This window comes from Panthera tigris, chromosome B3 (genome assembly GCF_018350195.1).
Source record: "Panthera tigris isolate Pti1 chromosome B3, P.tigris_Pti1_mat1.1, whole genome shotgun sequence".
Taxonomy (NCBI): Eukaryota; Metazoa; Chordata; class Mammalia; order Carnivora; family Felidae; genus Panthera; species Panthera tigris.
Window position 1 is genome coordinate 293,998 of NC_056665.1, and position 6,109 is coordinate 300,106.

Genomic DNA, 6,109 nt, shown 5'->3' on the forward strand with positions numbered 1-6,109 from the left:
CACATTAACAAATTAAAGGATAAAAATCACATGATCATCTGAATACAGAAAAGCACTTGACAAAATTCAATGTTCATTCATGATAAAAACTCGTACAAAGTGGACACTGAGAAAATCTACCTCAACATCATAAAGGCCATATATGACAAGCCCACAGCTAACACAAAACTCAATAATGAAAAGCTGAAAGCTTTTCCTAAGATCAAAAACAAGACAAGGATGCCCACTCTCACCACTTTTATTCAACATAGTATTGAAAGTCCTAGCCAGAGCAATAAAGCAAGAATAAGAAATAATGGGTGCCTAGGTGGCTCAGTCAGTTAAGCACTGAACTTCGGCTCAGGATATGATCTCACAGTTTATGAGTTCAAGCCCCACATCGGATGAGTTTGAGCCCTGCATTGGGTGAGCTTAAGCCCCACACTGGGTGAGCATAAGCCCTGATGCGGGTGAGCCCCACTTCTCCCTCTCTCTCTGCCCCTCACTCATTTGCACCCTCTCTCTCTCTCCCTCTCTCTCTGTCTCTCAAAAAAAAAAAAAAAAAAGAATAAGAAATAAAAGGTATCCACATTGGTAAGGAAGAAGTAAAACTGTCACTATTTGCAGATGACATGATGTTATATATAAAGACTCCACCAAAAAAACTGTTAAAGTTAAGATTTAAAATCAGATTTAGTTAAGCTGCAGGATACAAAATCAACACACACAAAAACATGTGCTGCATTTCTACATACTAACAGCAAACTATCAGAAAGAGAATTTTTTTAAAAAGTCTCATTTACAACTGCATCAAAAAGAATAAAATACCCAGGAATAGATTTAACCAAGGAGATGAAACACCCATACTGAAAACTACTTGACGGGGCGCCTGGGTGGCTCAGTTGGTTAGGCGGCCGACTTCGGCTGAGGTCACGATCTCGCGGTCCGTGAGTTCGAGCCCCGCGTCGGGCTCTATGCTGACAGCTCAGAGCCTGGAGCCTGTTTCGGATTCTGTGCTCCCTCTCTCTGACCCTCCCCCGTTCATGCTCTGTCTCTCTCTGTCTCAAAAATAAATAAATGTTAAAAAAAATTAAAAAAAAAAGAAAACTACACGATATTAAAGAAATTGAAGACAATAGAAATAAATGGAAAGATATTCCATGCTCATGGATTGAACACATTGTCAAAATGTCTATACTACCCAAAACAATCTGCAGATTCAACACAATCCCTATCAAAATTCTAATGGCATTTTTCAAAGAAATAGAACAAATAATACTAAAAAAACATTAAAAAAAAACCCGAATAGCCAACGCAACCTTGAGAAAGAAGAACAAAGCTGGAGTCATCATGTTCCCTGGATTCAAACTATATTACAAATCTATAGTAATTAAAACAGTATGGAATTGGCATAAAAACAGACACACAGATCAATGGAACAGAATAAAGAGCTCAAAAATAAACTCATGCTTACATGGTCAATTAATTTATGACAAAAAAGCCAAGAATATACAAGGAGGAAAGGACAGTCTAATAAATGATGTTGGTAACGGGCACCTGGGTGTCTCAGTCTGTTGAGTGTCTGACTCTTGATTTCCACTCAGGTCATGCTCCCAGGTTCTTGCGATCCAGCCCCATGTCAGGCTCTACACAGAGAGCGTAGAGCCTGCTTAAGATTTTCTTTCTCCCTCTGTCTCTGCCCTTCTCCCATGCCTGTGTTCATGCATGTGCTTGCTCGCTCTCTCTCTCTCTCTCTCAAAATACATAAACATCTGGGGGGTGGGAGGGGGTGTGGGTGATGGGTACTGAGGAGGGCACCTGTTGGGATAAGCACTGTGTGTTGTATAGAAACCAACTTGACAATAAATTTCATTTAAAAAAATACATAAACATCTAAAAATAAATAAATAAATGGTGTTGGGAAAACTAGACAACTAGATGCAAAGGAATGAAACTGGACCACTTCCTTATACCATGCACAAAAACTACCTCAAAATGGTTTAAAGACTTGAACGTAAAAGCTGAAAACCATGGGGCGCCTGGGTGGCTCAGTCGGTTGGGTGTTGGACTTCGGCTCAGGTCATGATCTCACAGCTCGTGGGTTTCAGCCCCACATCACGCTCTGTGCTCACAGCTCAGAGCCTGGAGCCTGCTTTGGATTCCATGTCTCCCTCTCTCTCTCTGCCCCTCCCCTGCTCACATTCTGTCTCTCTCTCAAAAATAAATAAATGTTAAAAAAAATTTTAAATAAATGTTAAGAAAAAAAATTGGGGGGCATCCAGGTGGCTCAGTTGGTTAAGGCTCCAACTTCGGCTCAGGTTATGATCTCACAGCTCGTGGGTTCGAGCCCCACGTCGGGCTCTGTGTTGACAGCTCAGAGTCTGGAGCCTGCTTCGGATTCTGTGTCTCCCTCCCTCTCTGCCCCTCTCCCATTCGTGCTCTGTCTCTCTCTCTCAAAAATAAATAAACATTAAAAATAATTTTTTTTAATCTGAAACCACAAAACTCCTAGAAGAAAATGTTGGTGGTAAGCTCCCTGACACAGGTCTTGGTGATAATTTTCTGAATCTGACAGCAAAAGTAAAATTAACATAAGCAAAAATACATAGAACTACACAATACTTGAAAGCTTGTGCACAGCAAAGGGAACCACACATGCATAGAGAAAAATATGAATGGACTAATACCAAATTGTTAGCAGTTACTAGCTGGTACTTGCAGGTGTTGGTGTACGAGGGCAAACTTTCCAATTTCTTTTTTTTTGCATTAAACATGTTAAACTCCTTGGGAATGCAAGCTGGTGCAGCCATTCTGGAAAACAGTATGGAGGTTCCTCAAAAAACTAAAAATAGAACTACCCTACGACCCAGCAACTGCACGACCAGGTATTTATCCAAGGGATACAGGTGTGCTGTTTCAAAAGGACACATGCCCCCCAATGTTTATAGCAGCACTATCAACAATAGCCAAAGTATGGAAAGAGCCCAGTGTCCATTGATGGATGAATGGATAAAGATGTGGGGGGTGTGTGTGTGTGTACACACACACACACACACACACACACACACACACACTGGAATATTACTCAGCGATCAAAAAGAATGAAATCTTGCCATCTGCAACTACGTGGATGGAACTAGAGGGCATTATGCTAAGTGAAATTAGAGAAAAACAAATATCATATGACTTCACTCACATGAGGACTTTAAGATACAAAAGAGATGAACATAAGGGAAAAAAATAATATAAAAACAGGGAAGGGGACAAAACAGAAGAGACTCATAAATATGGAGAACAAACAGAGGGTTACTAGAGGGGGTGTGGGAGGGGGGATGGGCTAAATGGGGAAGGGGCATTAAGGAATCTATTCCTGAAATCATTGCTGCACTATATGCTAACTAATTTGGATGTAAATTTTTAAAAAATAAAATGTAAAAAATAAAATAATATAAAAGGTTGTTTGGAATCAAAATGTAAAATGAACTGTAGCATGCTTTGGATTTATCCTATAGACATGAACTTTAAATAAACAAAAAGAAGAAGGGGAAGAAAGGGAAGAAGACGAAGACAAAGAAGAAGAGAAGGAAAAGGAGGAGTAGGAGGAGGGGAGAGGGAGGAGGAGGGGGAGGAGAAAGGGAAGAAGGAGGAGAAAAAGAAGGAGAAGAAACAGAAGAAGAGATAAAAGGAGAAGGGGAGGAGGGGGGAGGAGGAGGAAGGAGGAGGAAGAAGGAGGAGGAGGATGACAACAAGAAAAACCAGAAGAAGAAGAAGAAGAAGAAGAAGAAGAAGAAGAAGAAGAAGAAGAAGAAGAAGGAGAAGAAGAAGAAGAAAGGAAGAAGGAAAGAATACTAAGAGTTCGGCTAATATTGTTAAAACTATTAAGTACTAATTTCAAAGAGGTTTGAAAATTTGCAATTTATCATTTTAATTCTGTTCACTTGAATATTTCATGTGTATTTGAGATTTTATGTTGTATAAATTTGTATTTTCAAATTCAAAAACTTTCACATTTCTATGTTATATGATCTGGTTCTAAAATAAGTCAATGCTGATTCAAAGAATAAAAAGTCCATACTATGCCTTAGGAAAAAAAAAAAACATGTAAACTCCTACTAGAAAAGAATACTCTTTTCAAAAGTGAGAAAAACAAGAGGTAATGGTGTGGATGTAGCAATAGAGTACTAGCATACCCACATTCCAGGCTCCACCATATATAAAAATGGGGCAAAAAGCAGCATTTGAGAGGGCTACAGAGAAATCTGTTTGAGGTGAGCCAGGCTGCTAAGACCTAGAGGTGGAGAGAATGTTTTGTAGAATCCTGACCTCACTTTCCTTTGAGACTGTTATGCCTGGCATGTTTCTACTAAAGCCCCTACCACACTTTGGTGCAAATGTTTGTTTATGTAACTGTCAAAACATATTAGATTACACTCCTCAAAAAAAAAGTCCGCGCTATGCTTTTTGTCAGAATTCAAATATTCATATTTAATTCCTATTTTTACTGGTAAAAGACTTTATAATTCTACTTAAGAAAAAAAGAGTATACATTTTCTGAATTAAACACAGGAGAGATAAGATCATGCTTCCCTAAAATGGAAACTGACCATTTAAATTAAAATTTTAGTTAAAGACAGAAAAGGATCATTAAAATAACCTCTTCTATCCTACTGTCATTATAAAACTATACCTATCCTATTCTGGGGAGCAAACTTCTAATCAAACAAGTTATAAGCTTTTTTTTTCAGAAACTATTCCAATATTTACCAACTCATATTGTCAAGACATGCTTACTTACTATTAAATTTAAAATTACATCTGAAAAAAATTAATTTCAATTATTAAGGGAGAAGAATAATATTATTAGAAGAAAAATGTTCTGAACTAAAATTACTATACTAAAAACCCATATCCTAATTATAAAAAATTACCTGCTAGATCTAATTTGTAGATTATAAATGGAAAAAAGCCCATTCTGACAAATGACCGAAAACCTTTCAAAGCAACATTGATAGACTACATTAATAAACTCAGCTACATCAGGAAATGTACAGACAACCCTACCTTCCAGGTGTTCGCACACTAGCTCATAGAGCATGTTCAGTATTTGCAAGGAAACCAAAATAATTTTTAATTATAAACAGTATGAAAAGTTTGCCTAACGACCTGAGGCACCTAGAGACTCTTTTGGATGTAATCACAAAAGCAGAGATGACAGCCACTCTGTGTGTTTCTGTCAGCTTCTGAAAATATTAATGAAAATAACTACAGATGAGAAGAAAAAAAATCTTTCCTAGCTCTCATTTTCTACTAAATAGTTATTTTAGTTCCCTCTTAATGACAGAACTCAGTGACCATGCACACTAAAAATAAAGTTTCAACCATTTAAAATGTCACACAGCTAAGAAATATAACTAATGACTATTTTCCATAAATCATTGTCCCGACGATGGTCAGGTCAGTTTAAAAGGCTTGTATTACCTTAATGCATAATTATTCTTTTTTTTTTTTTAAGTTTTTTATTTTTAGTAATCTCTACTCCCAAAATGGGGGGCTCGAACTCATGACCCCAAAAGCAAGAGTTGCATGCTCTTCTGACTGAGCCAGCCAGGCGCCCCACCAATTATTCTTTAATATAGACAAAATTGCCTCTTGAGCCACTTTCAAACTCTGCAATCTTCCATTACCCATGTAAGTATGGCTGCTGGCAGACAAGACATTTTTTTTTTCCCCGAGGACTGGCTCACATAAAACCATAAGAAAGAGTGACTACTAAAACTCTAAGATAAATATAAAAACAACAAAATGTAATTGTAAAACTAATTACGACTGAAAGGACATACGCGTCTACTACCACCTTCTCATTTTAAAGAGGGAGAAATAAAAAATCAGCAAGGTCAAGTTATCTGCCCAAGGAAACAGCAAGCTAGTGGGCAGGTCTCCAGATAGTACTTTCTGCCACCCTACATTCAAAGGCGGTTACACACACATCCTATCAACTTTTAGGAGCAAGTGTGCAATTCCGTCATCCACTTAATATCACTGTGTCCACAAATGATCACTGACGAAGAGCACGCGGAGTCTTGGAATGTTAGAGCTAGTGCTGGGGAGCCATTAACGGTCCCTCATCTTA

General features: G+C 38.0%; 1 protein-coding gene across 9 annotated transcripts in view; it reads right to left on the reverse strand.

Annotated features, from left to right (window-relative positions):
- The window catches only part of CHRNA5 (cholinergic receptor nicotinic alpha 5 subunit), a 59,435-nt gene that overhangs the window by 50,316 nt on the left and 3,010 nt on the right, over positions 1-6,109 (reverse strand). The window lies entirely within an intron of this gene.